We start from the raw sequence: 17,453 nt of genomic DNA on the forward strand, positions 1-17,453 counted from the left end.
AAACTGGCAGAATGTGTACAAAAACAAGATCTATATATATGCTGTCCACAAGGGATTCACTTCAAACCTAGTGACACATACAAACTGAAAGTGAGAGGATGGAAAAAGATGCATCATGAAAATGGAAACCAAATGAAAGCTAGAGTAGCAATATTCATAAGAAAAATAGATTTTAAAATAAAAATAATTCAGGGGGTGGTCTTAAGATGGCAGAGAAATAGGACGGGGATACCACTTTCTCACCCACAAATTCATGAAAAGAACATTTAAACACTGAGTAAATTCCACAAAACAACTTCTGAATGACGGCAGAGGTCATCAGGCACCCAGAAAAGCGGCCCTTTGTCTTTGAAAGGAGGTAGGAAAAAATAAAAAAGACAAAAAAAGAGAGACAAAATAGGTAGGGACAGAATTCCGTCACAGGAAGGGAGTCTTAAAAAGAGAGAAGTTTCCAAACACCAGGAAACTCTCTCACTGCTGAGTCTGTGGTGAGCCTTGGAAGCACAGAGGGCAACATAACAGGGAGGAAAAATAAGTAAATAATTAAAACCCACAGATTATGAGCCCAACAGTAACTCCCCCAGCAGAGAAGCAGCGCAGACTCCTGTACCCACCACTAGCAAGCAGGGGCTAGGCAGGGAGACGCAGACTGCATTGCTTAGAGTAAGGACCTGGCCTGAATGCCCCAAGGGCAATCTGAGTGAACTAACTTAGGCTAGCAAACCAGACTGTGGAATAGCTACCACATGAAAAGCCCTAAGACACCACCAGGCCTGCACACAGAACAAAGGATTGAACAGAACTAGCCGGGTGCAGACCATACTCCTCCGGTGACAGGCAGCCAGAGTTGGAAGGGGGCAATTGCAGCCCCAGGGAGACATTATCTACCAAACTGCAAGCAAGTTTCTTTGCTAACTAAGATTTCTTGGGGTTCTGGACAGTCACCATCCACCTGAGAAGGGGCGCCGGTTGTACACGCAGGAAATCGAGCAGCAGGGACGGGGCAGGCAGTAAGCCACAGCGACCGCGCTCGCCAAACACCTCGTCACCCGAGCTGCTCGGACCTGGGAAGGGCACGAAACGCAGGCACCTCTGAGGACTGCCCAAGTGCCTGAACCTGAGCGGCTTAGACCTGGGAGGTTCAGGCAGCCCAGGGCTGGCCTCGGATGGTTCCCGGCAGAGCAACCTAGAGCCTCAGCTGTGTGGGCAGGAAGGGCACACACGCTGTGAGCGAGGGCAGGCCCAGTGTGGCTGAGACACTGCGAGCACACTCCAGTGTTATTTATTTGCAGCGTCCCTCCCTCCTGACAGTGCGACTGACCAAATGAGCCTAAAAAAAGTGTCCACCACCGCCCCCCTTGTGTCAGGGTGGAAATCAACCACTTAAGAGACCAGCAAACACAAGAATCTAAAACAGAGGGAACTGCCTTGGAAGTGACAGGTGCAATAGATTAAAACCCTGTAGTTAATACCGACTACATAAGAAGGGACCTATAAATCTTGAGAAATATAAGCTGGACCAAGGAACTATCCAAAAATGAACTGACCCCACAATACCTGCAACAATACCAGAAAAAGTCCTAGATATATTTTTACTATTTTTAGGATCATTTTTAATTTTTTTTTTTTATTTTTAAGTCCTCTATTACTTCTTTAATTTTCACTTTCATAACCTACTATTACTTTGCAAAAAAAAAAAAAAAAGAAAGGCCCTATTTTTTAAAAGCAAAACTCATATATATATAATTTTTGTGACTTTTTTCTTTCTTTTTTTTTTCTTCTTTTTTTTAATATTGGAATTTTTGAAAATCTAACCTCTATTCTAGATTTGTAATATTTGCTTTTGGGTATTGTTATCAATTTTGTACCTTTAAGAACCTAATCTTCAACACCCACTTTTACTTGGGAGTGAGATTACTGGCTTGACTCCTCTCTCCCTTTGGACTCTTTTTTTTTTTTTTTTTCTCCACCAGGTCTCCTCTGTGTCCTCCCTGCCCTCTCTCTTCTCTACCAAACTCTGTGAATCTCTGTGTGTTCCAGACAGTAGAGAACACTTAGGGAACTTATTACTGGCTGGATCTGTCTCTCTCCTCTAGATTCCCCACTTTATCCTCCTGGCCACTTCTGTCTCCTTCCTCCCTCTTCTCCTCTCTGTATAACTCCGTGAACATCTCTGAGTGGTCCAGTTGTGGAGTGCACATAAGAAAGTGATTACTTGCTAGCTTGCTCTCTCCTCTACTGATTCCACCTCATCTCATGCGTGTCACCTCTAACTCCCTCCTCCCTCTTCTCTTCTCCATGTAACTCTGTGAACCTCTCTGGGTGTCCCTCACTTTTTAGAAACTTTTCATCTTTAACCTAGATTTTTATCAATGGTGCTGTATAGAAGCAGAAGTCTTGAGACTACTGTAAAAATAAGACTGAAAACCAGAAGCAGGAGGCTTAAGTCCAAATCCTGAGAACACTGGAGAACTCCTTACTCCAGGGAACATTAATTGACAGGAGCTCATCAAACGCCTCCATACCTACACTGAAACTAAGCAACACCCAAGGGCCAACAAGTTCCAGAGAAAGACATACCACACACATTATCCAGCAACACAGGAACACAGCCCTGAACTCCAATATACAGGCTGGCCAAAGTTACTCCCAAACCACTGACATCTCATAACTCATTACTGGACACTTCATTGCACTCCAGAGAGAAGAAATCCAGCTCCAGCCACCAGAACAGCCACACAAGCTTCCCTAACCAAGAAACCTTGGCAAGCCACCTGTACAACCCCACCCACAGTGAGAAAACTCCACAATAAAGAGAACTCCACAAACTTCCAGAATACAGAAAAAACACCCCAAACTCAGCATTATAAACAAGATGAAGAGACAGAGGAATACCCAGCAGGTAAAGGAACAGGATAAATGTCCACCAAACCAAACAAAAGAAGAAGAGATAGGAAATCTACCTGATAAAGAATTCCTAACAATGATAGTGAAAATGATCCAAAATCTTGAAACCAAAATGGAATCACAGATAAATAGTCTGGAGACAAGGACCAAGAAGACGCAAGAAAGGTTTAACAAGGACCTAGAAGAAATAAAAAGGAGTCAATATATAATGAATAATGCAATAAATGAGATCAAAAACACTCTGGAAGCAACAAATAGTAGAATAACAGAGACATAAGGTAGGATTAGTGAAGTAGAAGATAGAACGGTAGAAATAAATGAATCAGAGTGGGAAAAAAAAGAATTAAAATAAATGAGGACAATATCAGAGACATCCAGGACAGTGTTAAATGCCCCAACATTTGAGTCATAGGAGTCCCAGAAGAAGAAGACAAAAAGAAAGACCATGAGAAAATATTTGAGGAGATAATAGCTGAAAACTTCCCTAAAATATGGAAGGAAATAATCACCCAAGTCCAAGAAACCCAGAGTCCCAAACAGGATAAACCCACAGTAAACCACCCCAAGACATATATTAATCAAATTAACAAAGATCAAACACAAAGAACAAATATTAAAAGCAGCAAGAGTAAAACAACAAATAACACACAAGTGGATTCTCATAAGGATAACAGCTGAACTTTCAACAAAAACTCTTCAGGCCAGGAGGGAATGGCAAGACCTACTTAAAGTGATGACAGAAAATAACCTACAGCCCAGATTACTGTACCCAGCAAGGATCTCATTCAAACATGAAGGAGAAATAAAAAGCTTTACAGACAAGCAAAAGCTGAGAGAATTCAGCATCACCAAACCAGTTCTCCAACAAATCCTAAAGGATATTCTCTAGACAGGAAACACAAAAAGAGTGTATAAACTCAAACCAAAAACAATAAAGTAAATGGCAATGGGATCATACTTATCACTAATTACCTTAAACATAAATGGGTTGAATGCCCCAACCAAAAGACAAAGACTGGCTGAATGGATAAAAAAAAAAAATACCCCTATATATTTTGTCTACAAGAGATCCACCTCAAAACAGGGGACACATGCCAACTGAAAGTGAAGGGCTGGAAAAAGATATTTCACTCAAATAGAGACCAAAAGATAGCAGGAGTAGCAGTACACATATCAGATACAATAGACTTTAAAACAAAGGCTGTGGAAAGAGACAAAGAAGGACACTACATAATGCTCAAAGGATCAATTCAAGAAGAAGATATAAAAATTGTAAATATATATGCACCCAACATAGGAGAACTGCAATATGTAAGACGAATGCTAACAAATACGAAAGGGGAAATTAACAATAACACAATAATAGTGGGAAACTTTAATACCCCACTCACACCTATGGACAGATCAACTAAACAGAAAATTAACAAAGAAACACAAACTTTAAATGATACAATGGACCAGTTAGACCTAATTGATATCTATAGGACATTTCACCCCAAAACAATGAATTTCCTGACCACAATGCAGTAAGATTAGATCTTAATTACAAGATAAAAATATTAAAAATTCCAACATATGGAGGCTGAATAACACACTGCTGAATAACCAACAAATCACAGAAGAAATCAAAAAAGAAATCAAAATATGCATAGAAATGAATGAAAATGAAAACAGAACAACCCAAAACCTGTGGGACACAGTAAAAGCAGTGCTAAGGGTAAAGTTCATAACAATATAGGCATACCTCAAGAAACAAGAAAAAAGTGAAATAAATAACCTAACTCTACACTTAAAGCTCAACATTCAGAAAGCAAAGATCATGGCATCTGGTCCCATCACTTCATGGGAAATAAATGGGGAAACAGTAGAAACAGTGTCAGACTTTATTTTTTGGGGGCTCCAAAATCACTGCAAATGGTGACTGCAGCCATGAAATTAAAAGATGCTTACTCCTTGGAAGTAAAGTTATGACCAACCTAGGTAGCATATTCAAAAGCAGAGACGTTACTTTGTCGACTAAGGTCCATCTAGTCAAGGCTATGGTTTTTCCTGTGGTCATGTATGGATGTGAGAGTTGGACTGTGAATAAAGCTGAGTACCGAAGAATTTATGCTTTTGAACTGTGGTGTTGGAGAAGACTCTTGAGAATCCCTTGGACTGCACGGAGATCCAACCAGTCCATTCTGAAGGAGATCAACCGTGGGATTTCTTTGGAAGGAATGATGCTAAAGCTGAAGCTCCAGTATTTTGACCACCTCATGTGAAGGGCTGAATCATTGGAAAATACTTTGATGCTGGGAGGGATTGGTGGCAGGAGGAGAAGGGGAAGACCTAGGATGAGATGGCTGGATGGCAACATGAACTCGATGGACGTGAGTCTGAGTGAACTCCGGGAGATGGTGATGGACAGGGAGGCCTGGCATGCTGTGATTCATGGGGTCTCAAAGAGTCGGACACAACTGAGTGACTGAACTGAACTGATAAAACACTGGTGAAAGAAATCAAAGAGGATACTAATAGATTGAGAAATATACCATGTTCATGGATCGGAAAAATTAATATAGTGAAAATGAGTATACTACTCAAAGCAATCTATATAGTTTTAATGTAATCCCTATCTAGTTACCAGTGATATTTTTCACAGAGTTAAAACAAATAATTTCACAATTAGTATGGAAATACAAAACCCTCGAATGGCCAAACAATCTTGAGAAAGAAGAATGGAACTGGAGGAATCAACCTGCCTGACTTCAGGCTTTACTACAAAGCTGCAGTCATCAAGACAGTATGGTACTGGCACAAAGACAGAAATATAGATCAATGGAACAAAATAGAAAGCCCAGAGATAAATCCACATACCTGTGGAAACCTTATCTTTGACAAAGGAGGCAAGAATATACAATGGATTAAAGACAATCTCTTTAACAAGTGGTGCTTGGAAAACTGGTCAACCACTTGTAAAAGAATGAAAGTAGAACACTTTCTAACACCATACACAAAAATAAACTCAAAATGAGTTAAAGATCTAAACATAAGACCAGAAACTATAAAACTCCTAGAGGAGAACATAGGCAAAACACCCTCTGAAATACATCACAGCAGGATTCTCTATGACCCACCTCCCAGAATATTGGAAATAAAAGAAAAAATAAATAAATGGGACCTAATTAAACTTAAAAGCTTCTGCAAAACAAAGGATAAGCAAGGTGAAAAGACAGCCTTCAGAATGGGAGAAAATAATAGCAAATGAAGCAGCAGACAAAAAACTAATCTCAAAAATACAAAAGCAACACCTGAAGCTCAATTCCAGGAAAATAAACGACACAATCAGAACATAAGCAAAAGAACTAAAAAGCCATTTCTCCAAAGAAGACATACAGATCACTAATAAACACATGAAAAGATGCTCAACATCACTCATGATCAGAGAAATGGAAATCAAAACCACACTGAGGTACCATTTCATGCCAGTCAGAATGGCTGCGATGCAAAAGTGTACCAGCAATAAATGCTGGAGAGGGTGTGGAGAAAAGGGATCCCTCTTTCACTGTTGTTGGGAAGGCATCCTAGTACAGCCACTATGGAGAACAGTGTGGAGATCCCTTAAAAAGCTGGAAATAGAACTGCCTTATGACCCAGATATTCCACTGCTGGGTGTAAACACCGAGGAAACCAGAATTGAAAGAGACACGTGTACCCCAGTGTTCATCGCAGCACTGTTTATAACAGCCAGGACATGGAAGCAACCTAGATGTCCATCAGGAGATTAATTTGTAAGAAAGCTGTGGTACATGTACACAATGAAGTATTATTCAGCCATTAAAAGAATACATTTGAATCAGTTCTAATGAGGTGGATGAACCTGGAGCCGATTATACAGAGTGAAGTAAGCCAGAAAGAAAAACACTAATACAGTATACTAACGCATATATATGGCATTTAGAAAGATGATAATGATAACCCTGTATGCAAGACAGCAAAAGAGACACAGATGTATAGAACAGTATTTTAGACTCTGTGTGAGAGGGAGAGGGTGGGATGTTTGGGACAATGACACTGAAACATGTATAATATCATATATGAAATGAATCAGCAGTCCAGGTTTGATGCATGATACTGAATGCTTGGGGCTTGTGCAGAGGGATGGTATGGAGAGGGAAGAGGGAGGGGGATTCAGGATGGGGAACACGTGTATACCTGTGGTGGATTCATGTTTATGTATGGCAAAACCAATACAATATTGGAAAGCAATTAACCCCCAATTAAAATAAATAAACATATTTTAAAATTCAATATCCATACCTCCTTAAAAAATCTTAATAAAATTGAAATAGAAGAATTAAAAAAAAACAATTTAAGAGACAATGGAGGGCACTACATAATGATTAAGAGATCAATCCAAAAGAAAACATAACAATAGTAAATATTTATACACTCAATATAGTAGTACCTCAGTACATAAAGTAAACCTAGTAGCCATAAAAGGAAAAATCAACAGTTACAGAATAATAGTGGGAGACATTAACAACAGTCTTCCACCAATGGACAGATTATCCAGACAGAAAATTAATAAAGAAATGTCAAATGACACATTACTAAAGAAAGACTTAATTGACAACTCTAAGACATTCCTGGATGAAGCACAAGCTGGAATCAAGATTGCCAGGAGAAATATCAATAACCTCAGATATGCAGATAACACCACCCTTATGGCAGAAAGTGAAGAAGAACCAAAAAGCCTCTTGATGAAAGTGAAAGAGAAGAGTGAAAAAATTGGCTTGAAACTCAACATTCAGAAAACTAAGATAATGGCATCCAGTCCCATCACTTCATAGCAAATAGATGGAGAAACAGTGGTAATAGTGGCTGATTTTATTTGGAGGGCTCCAAAGTCTCTGCAGATGGTGACTGCAGCAATGAAATTAAAAGATGCTTACTCCTTGGAAGGAAAGTTATGACCAACATAGATAGCATATTAAAAAGCAGAAACATTACTTTGCCAACAAAGGTCCATCTAGTCAAGATTATGGTTTTCCCAGTGTTCATGTATGGATGTGAGAGTTGGACTGTGAGAAAAGCTGAACACTGAAGAATTGCTGCTTTTAAACTGTAGTGTCGGAGAAGACACTTGGGAGTCCTTTGGACTGCAAGGAGATCCAACCAGTCCATCCTAAAGGAGATCAGTCCTGGGTGTTCATTGGAAGGACTGATGTTGGAGCTGAAACTCTAATACTTTGGCCACCTGATGTGAAGAGCTGACTCATTTGAAAAGACCCTGATGGTGGGAAAGATTGAGGGCAGGAGGAGAAGGGGACGACAGAGGATGAGATGGTTTTATGGCATCACTGACTCGATGGACATGGGTTTGGGTGAACTCCGGGAGTTCGTGATGGACAGGGAGGCCTGGAGTGCTTCATTTCATTGGGTTGAAGAGTCGGACATGACTGAGTGACTGAACTGAACAGAACTGATAAGATATTCCATTCAAAAACAGCACTTTTTTTCTCAAATGCACATGGAACATTCTCCAAAGTAGATCACAACTGGGACAACAAGTGAAGACTTGGTATGTTTAAGAAAACGAAAGTGTTAGCCACTCTGTCATGTCAGACTCTTTGTAACCACATGGACTGTAGCCTACGAGGCTCCTATGTCCATTGAATTCTCTGGGGAAAGACACTAGAGTGGATAGACATTTCCTTCTCCAGGGTATCTTCCCGACCCAGTGATTGAACCCAGACCTCCTGCATTGAAGGCAGATTCTTTACTTTCTGAGCCACTGGTGAAGCCTGTGAAGGCTATCTATTGTCAACTTGTTTATTTAACTTGTCTGCATAGTACATCTTGTGAAATGCCAGACTGGATGAATCACAACCTGGAATCAAGATTGCTGGGAGATATATCACCATCTCAGATATGCAGATGATACCATTCTAATGGCAGAAAGTAAAGAGGAACTAAAGAGCTTCTTAATGAGGGTGAAAGAAGAGAGATTAAAAACTGGTTTAAAACTCAGCATTCAAAAACCTCAGATCATGGCATCCAGTCCCATCACTTCCTAGCAAATAGGTGGGAAAAAAGTAGAAACCATGCAGAATTTACTTTCTTGGGCTCCAAAATTACTATGGATGGTGACTGCAATCACAAAATTAAAAGATATTTTTTCCTCAAAAAAAAATATATATATATCTATATACATATATATATGACAAACATGGACAGTGTATTAAAAAGCAGAGGCATCACTTGGCCAACAAAGATCCATATAGTCAAACCTATGGTTTTTCCAGTAGTCATGTACAGATGTGAGAGTTGGACCATAAAGAAGACTGAGTGCTGAATAATTTATGATTTTGAACTGTGGTACTGGAAAAAAACCTTGAGAGTCTCTTGGAAAGCAAGGATATCAAACTAGACAATCATAAAGAAAATAAACTCTGAATATTCATTGGAAGGACTGATGCTGAAGCTCCAATAATATTGCCACCTGATGTTAAGAGTCAACTCATTGGAAAAGACTCTGATGTTGGGAAAATTTGAGGGCAGGAGGAGAATGGGGTGACAGAAGATAATGATTGAGTGTTATCACCAACTCAATGGACATGAGTTCAAGCAAATTCCAGGAGATAGTTCAGGACAGAGAAGCCTGGTGTGCTGCAGTCCATGCGGTCACAAAGAGCCAGAGGCAACTTAGATATTGATACAGCATCTTTAAGAAATTGATATTATATTAAGCATCTTTTCTGACCAAAATGCTATGAAATTAGAAATCAATTACAGGAAAAATAGCTTAAAATATCATAAAGGTTAAACATATGCTACTATAGAATCAATGTATCACTGAAGAAATCAAAGATAAAATAAAAAGTATCTAGATGCAAAAGATAGCAAAAGAAGAATGATCAAAAAACTTGTGGGCTATTGCAAAAGCAGTTCTAAAAGTGAAGTTTATAGAGATACAATCTTTCTTCAGGAAACAACAAAAATCTCAAATAAATAATCTAACTTTGCACCTAAAGCAACTAAAAGAAAGAAGAACCTAAAAAACCTAAAGTTAGTGGGAGGAAAGAAAATATAAAGATCAGAGTAGAAATAAATTATGGAGACAAAGAAAAAAAAAAAAAAAAAAGAAAGATCAGTGAAACTAAAAGCTAGTTCCTTGAGAAGAAAATTGGCAAACTTCAGCCAGATTAATCAGGAAAAAAAGAAAGAATTCAAATCAATAAAACTAAGAATGAAAAAAGGAGATGTTACAATGAACACCATGGAAGCACAAAGGATAAGAGATTACTATGAACTAATATATGCTAATTAAATGGACAACCTTGAAGAAATGGACAAATTCTTACAAAGATACAACCTTCCAAGGATGAGATAGGAAAATAGAAATATGAACTGACCAATCACAAGTATTGAAACTAAAATTATGATCAAAAGTCTCCCAACAAACGAAATTCTAGAACTCAATGGCTTCACAGGGGAATTATATCAAACATTTACAAAAGAATTGCTATCTATGTTCCTGAAACTCTTCAAAAAAATTGCAGAGGAAGGAAAACTCTCAAGTTCTTTCTATTAGGCCACTATCACCTTAGTACTAAGAGCAGGCAAAGATATCAGGAAAAAATAAAATCGTAGGCTGATATAACTGATGAACACTTACAGTAATAATAATATTATAATAAAAAACAAAAAAAATGAAGAAAAATCAAAAAAATAAAACATCATTTATTGGAAACATATACAAAGTTGGCAAGCATTTAGCTACATTGACCAAGGAAAATAAAAACAAAAATGAAAAATACAAATTCCAAAACTCAGGAATAAAAAAGTGTTATCACTGGTGAACTTCAAAAAATTTAAACTAAGTATAATATTGTACCTTGAATAATCTCATGTCAACAAATTAAAAATCTAGAATTAAAATAGATAAATTATAATAAAGCTTCAAACTATCTAACTGATTCACAAAAAGGTAGAGTATATGAATTGACTATAGCAAGTAAAGGCATTTAATTAACGATTAAAATTGTTCTTGCAAGTAAAGCCCAGATCCAAATGGTTACACCACTAAATGTTATCAAATATTTCAGTTCAGTTCAGTCTCAGTTGTGTCTGACTCTTTGTGACCCCATAAACCGAAGCTCGTCAGACCTCCCTGTCCATTACCAACTCCCGGAGTTCACCCAAACCCGTGTCCATCGAGTCAGTGATGCCATAAAACCATCTCATCCTCTGTCGTCCCCTTCTCCTCCTGCCCTCAATCTTTCCCAAAATCAGGGTCTTTTCAAATGAGTCAGCTCTTCGCATCAGGTGGCTAAATTATTGGAGTTTCAGTTCCAACATCAGTCCTTCCAATGAACACCCAGGACTGATCTCCTTTAGGATGGACTGGTTGGATCTCCTTGCAGTCCAAGGGACTCTCAAGAGTCTTCTCCAACACCACAGTTTAAAAGCATCAATTCTTCAGTGCTCAGCTTTCTTCACAGTCCAACTCTCACATCCATACATGACCACTGGAAAAACCATAGCCTTGAGTAGACAGACCTTTGTTGACAAAGTAATGTTTCTGCTTTTTAATATGCTGTCTAGATTGATCATAACTTTCTTTCCAAGGAGTAAGTGTCTTTTAATTTCATGGCTGCAATCACCATCTGCAATGATTTTGGAACCCCAAAAAATAAAGTCTGCCACTGTTTCCCCACCAAATATTTAAAGAATATATAATACTAATTCTTTACAAATAATGTCAAAATCGAGAGAAGGACACTTCCCAATTCATTCTCTGAGACAAGATAAAGAATTTTTTAAGAAAGTTGCAGACCATTAACCTGATAAAAGTATATGCAATGTCCTTAACAAAATATAAGCAAATAAGATCCAAAATCTTATAGAATTTGCTATAAGCTATTAGTAAATGGGAGCTCTCTTAGGAATGCAAATATTTTTTTCCATAAAAAAAGAACTTAATGAAATACACGATAGTAACAAAATAAAGAGCAAACATTTGACCATCTTGAAAGATGCAAAAAATGCATTTATGAAAATAGAACATCTATTCATTCAGCAGTGTAGCAATAGGAGGGACATTTTAAACCTATTTAAAAAATCCACAAAGACTCAAAGTAAACGTTTTCTGAGGGAATTAAGTGCTTCAGTCCTCTTCCCTTAAGTTAAGGAACACTCCAAAGAAACTCACTTTCATTACAAATAAAGCAAAATTATATAAAGACTAAAAAATCTAGATTGGAAAAGAAATATCAAAATTGACTTTATTCTCAAATGACCAAAGTCTGTATTCTGAAATTAGAAAATTCCTAGAAATTAATGGCATACGCATACACACATACATGCACATTGAATGAGTTCAGCAAAGTTTCAGTAAACTGTAATGAAAGACAAATTTCAATTGTATTTTACATGATAGCAGCAAACAAACACAAAATAATATTAAGAAAACAAATGTGTTTAAAATAACATCAAAAAGGACAAAATCTATAAGAATAAGTTTAAAAAATAAAAAAGACTTGTACTATAAAAGAGACAAACATTGCTTAGAGAAACAAAGATCTAAATAATTCTAGATATAGTATGTGTGTATATTAATTACTCAATATCTGTTTTCCAAAATTAACTAAATATCAATGTAACTGCAATTAAATAAATGTCCTACTGGAAATTCTACTCAATATCCTATGATAAACTGTGATGAAACAGAATATTAAAAAGATATCTGAATCACTCTATTGTAGAGCACGAATTAATACAACATTGTAAATCAACTATACTTCAATTAGAAAATCTCAACGGCCATTTTTCTTTTATATTTGATAACATTGACAATGCTCCTTAAATGTATTTGAAATGCAAATATCCTAGAATAGCCAAAATAATTATAGCCAAAACAAATTATAAAATTGGGAGACTTAAAATATCAACTCAAAATGTATTCCAAAGCACTGTAATTAAGACTGTTGTATTGATGCAAGGATAGTTATAGAGGTTGATAAGACAGAATTGAGAGTATCGATATAAATCCTAATTACTCTGGTCAATCTAATTTTAATAAAAATGTGAAGAAAATCCATTGGGGAAGGGAGAGCCTTTGCATAAATGATACTGAAACAATTGGAAAACATGGGGGAGAAAAGTACTTTAATTCCTCATCTTACATCATGCATAAAGATCAGCTCAAATGGAACAGAGACCTAAATATGAAAGATCACATTTAAAAATAATTGCAATCTAACCTGTGAAAAATACAGAGTAGAAAACATTGGTATTCTTGAGACAAAGTTTTCTTCACTATGAAAACAAAATTAAAACCATAACAAAAGATGTTAAATTTAACTTCACTATAAAGAACATTTGTGTTCCAATTATAACATCAATGGAGTAAATTAAAAGAAAAATTGTGAGAAATATTAGCATATTAAATACATAATTAATGACCATGTCATCAGCACATTATGCACTCTTAAAACTCTATTATAAGACAAACAACTCTATTATAATATGAGCAAATATTTAAATAAGCATTTCAGTAAAGAACATATATAAATGGCTAAAAGTAGGAAAATATGCTTAATAATATTAACTATTAATATTATAGAAATGCAAGCTAAACCACAGTAATATACCACTACAGACAGACACATACACTCTACTGGATGCAACTAAAAGGATGGATCACAATGAGTATTGGTGAGGGTGTGGAGAAAGTGGAAAACTGATATGCTGCTGGTGGAAATGTAAAATGTACAGTTGTTTTTACAAGGACTTTAGAAGCTTCTTATGAACTCAAAGATAAGTTTACCATATCACTTAGCCATCTTACTCTAGCAATCTTCCAAAGGGAATTTTAAAAACATATACTCATGCAAAAATATAAATATAAATCAAACGTTTATAGCATCATTATTTATATTATCCAAAGATCTGGAACTATTTCAAATGTCCATCAACTGGTAAGCTGATTTAAAAAAATGTGAAATATGCATACGATGGAATGCTCTTTAAGCATTGGAAAGGAAGGAAATACTGATGCATATGACAACACTGATAAGCTTCAAATCACTTTAAATGAAGGAAATTAGATGTCAGAGACTGTATACTATGTATTCCGCTTGTATAAAAGTCTCAAAAAGTAAATTTATAGAAATAGAATAGTTACTAATCCAAGGACTTGGGTGATTGTGGGCATTAACTGAATATGAAAATAAAGAAACTTTAGGGAAAAACAAAAATGTTCCCAAGCTGGATTTTAGTAATGGTTGCATAACTCTATGAAATTTACTACAATGCCATTAAGTGGTGCATTTATAATAGGTGAATTTTTTGGTACATTAGTTATGCCTCAATAGAGCTATTTTTTTAAAGTGTAAAACAGTTTAGGCCGTTTAATTTTCAAGGGCATAGATCAGGCAAATAAATAAATAACTGCCATATAAATAACCAAAGAAAACTTCTATTCAATGCATTATATTCTATATACAAAGAGTTAAACAAAGGGAAGTAGTCTATAAAAGCAGCATCATACAAAAGTGCATAAGAAACTCGAACAGATATTTTACAAAAGATGGTATCCAGCCAATATGGAGATGAAAATGGCAACTCACTCAATTATTCTTGCCTTGAAAATCCCATGGAAGGAGAAGCCTTGCAGGCCACAGTCTGTGCAGTTGCAAGAGTCGGATATGACTTTCCAACTAAACCACCACCACCACTGATAACTCAATAACTACACAAACATGTTATTAATCTAATTACTGATTACAGAATTGAAATTTAAAACACATGAAGATGTCTTTACATTGATACCACAGTGGTTAAAAATGTATAATCTAAAGAAATATTGTTCTTGATGATATCAAACACTTGCAGTGTTCGTATACTTAATGTAGGAGTGTAAATTGATATTTGTACTTTGGAGACAAGTCAACTAATGTGGTACATACTTAAGTGATGTGTACCAGAGACATATACAAGGATTTGTAGAGCATCATTACCCCCAAACTGGACACAAATCAAAATTTGCATCAACATCATAATAGATAAATTAGACATGGTATATATATTTAACATACTACTCTATAGGAATAAACATAAATAATTTACAGGCATATAAGGTAGCAAGGTTAAATCATAGAAATTCAATGTTGTATCAAAGAAGGTATGTAAAAAATGCATGTTTTATGATTTTACTTCAAAAGTTTAGCAAACTACATCCTAGAGTTCAAGGATAAAAATTGTTTTAGTAAAATTATAAAGACATATAAATGGATGACTAATAAAATTCATAATATTTAAGGCATGAGGTTGGTATTGATTATTGAAGGTATAAGAAGTCATTAGACAAATGGTAGTATTTTAATCTGGTCCTGAGTGCTCACATTAATGTTACAATTTTTGAGAAATTGTTGAAGTATATTGATTTTTCATGCCCTTATTTTGTTCCCTTTGACTACTTATTTGATATTTCACAATGTTAAAAAAGAATAATACAGGGAAGTTTTGGTATATAATACTTACATTGTAGTAGACTATTTTTTCAGAAGACAATTTACTTCAGAAGAGGAAACAATTATTTTTGACCAGAGTCTACATGAATATTTTTCATAAAATTACAATCACTTTCACAGTCATAACTTATTAATATTAACTTAAAAGTTGCCTTGATTTCAATATTTCATATTCATAAAAATATGTCACAAAAAAAGAACCATGAGCATGTTGGGAAATCATCCCTATGGCACATTAATTTATCCTCCAAATCCTTTACATGCTGTGACATCCCTATTGGTAGAAGAATGATGAATTAGTTATAAGAAGACAAAAACTACACTGCTAGTTACATTTATTATGTTTTAGATTGAGTAATTTATGTCAAGATATCAGCAATCAATATCTGCTAACAGGTTTAATAAATTGAAATTTACCTTGTTACTTTACTATTTTGCCCCCATTTTTTTTTTCCAATCTCTGCACAAGACTAGTATCTCCCATGAATATAAAGTAGCTTCTGACTACTCATTCTAAGGCAGCTCTCTTGTCAGTCAGACAATCTATATTTAGAATTATTCATTCACATATGTGTTTTTTTTTATAACTCTCTTCCATGCAAGACTCCAAGCTTCAAAAAAGACTTTGTGCATAAATCACACCTGTACCAGTCACAGTGACAGCACCTAAAAACATATGTAGAGTTAGTAATTTAATCTCAGTAGACTTCATTGTCCATGCTGAATAAATATAATCAAAATCAATATAGATACTTGATGAAAGTTTGTCTTGACATTGCCAATGAAGAAATAAATCTCAACAATCTTACGTTTCTTGAGGCTATTACAAAACATTTTTCTCTGAATTTGTGTCAAGTAAAAGCCAATGCAAAAGAAAGTTGAAGCTACCGCACTACTGCACTCATCTCATACGCTGGCAAAGTAATGCTTAAAATTCTCCAAGCCTGGCTTCAACAGTACATGACCCATGAAATTCCAGATGTTCAAGTTGGTTTTAGAAAAGACAGAGGAACCAAAGATCAAATTGCCAACATGCATTGGATCATCAAAAAAGCAAGAGAGTTCCAGAAAAACATCTACTTCTGCTTTATTGACTATGTCAATGCCTTGACTGTGTGGATCAAAACAAACTGTGGAAAATTCTGAAAGACATGGGAATACCAGACCGCTTTACCTGCCTGCTGAGAAACCTGTATACAGGTCATGAAGCAACAGTTAGAACCGAACATGAAACAACAGACTGGTTCCAAATAGGGAAAGGAGCATGTCAAGGCTGTATATCATCACCCTGCTTATTTAACTGTGTGCAGAGAATATCATTAGAAACGCTGGGCTGGAGGAAGCACAAGCTGGAATCAAGACTGCTGGGAGAAATATCAATAACCTCAGGTATGCAGATGACACCACCCTTGTGGCAGAAAGTGAAGAAGAACTACAAAGCCTCTTGATGAAAGTGAAAGAGGAGAGTGAAAAAGTTGGCTTAAAGCTCAACATTCAGAAAAGTAAGATCATGGCATCCAGGCCCATCACTTCATGGCAAATAGATGAGGAAACAGTGGAAACAGTGATAGACTTTATTTTTGGGGGCTCCAAAATCACTGCAGATGGTGACTGCAGCCATGAAATTAAAAGATGTTTGCTCCTTCAAAGAAAAGCTATGACCAACCCAGACAATATATTAAAAAGTGGAGACATTACTTTGCCAAAAACAGTCTGTCTAGTCAAAAATATGTTTTTTTTCCAGTAGTCATGTATGCATGTTAGAGTTTGGCTATAAAGAAATCTGAGCACCAAAGAATTGATGCTTTGAACTGCATTGTTGAAGAAGTCTCTTGAGAGTCCCTTGGACAAGAAGGAGACCCAACCAGTCCATCCTAAGGGAAACTGGTTCTGAATATTCATTGAAAGAACTGAGGCTGAAGCTGAAACTTTGGCCATTTTGGCCATTTGATTCAAAGAACTGACTCATTTGTAAATACCCTAAATCAGGGAAAGATTAAAGGTAAGAGCAGAAGGGGATGACAG

The sequence above is a fragment of the Capra hircus genome, chromosome 4, assembly GCF_001704415.2.
Source record: "Capra hircus breed San Clemente chromosome 4, ASM170441v1, whole genome shotgun sequence".
NCBI classification, from domain to species: Eukaryota; Metazoa; Chordata; class Mammalia; order Artiodactyla; family Bovidae; genus Capra; species Capra hircus.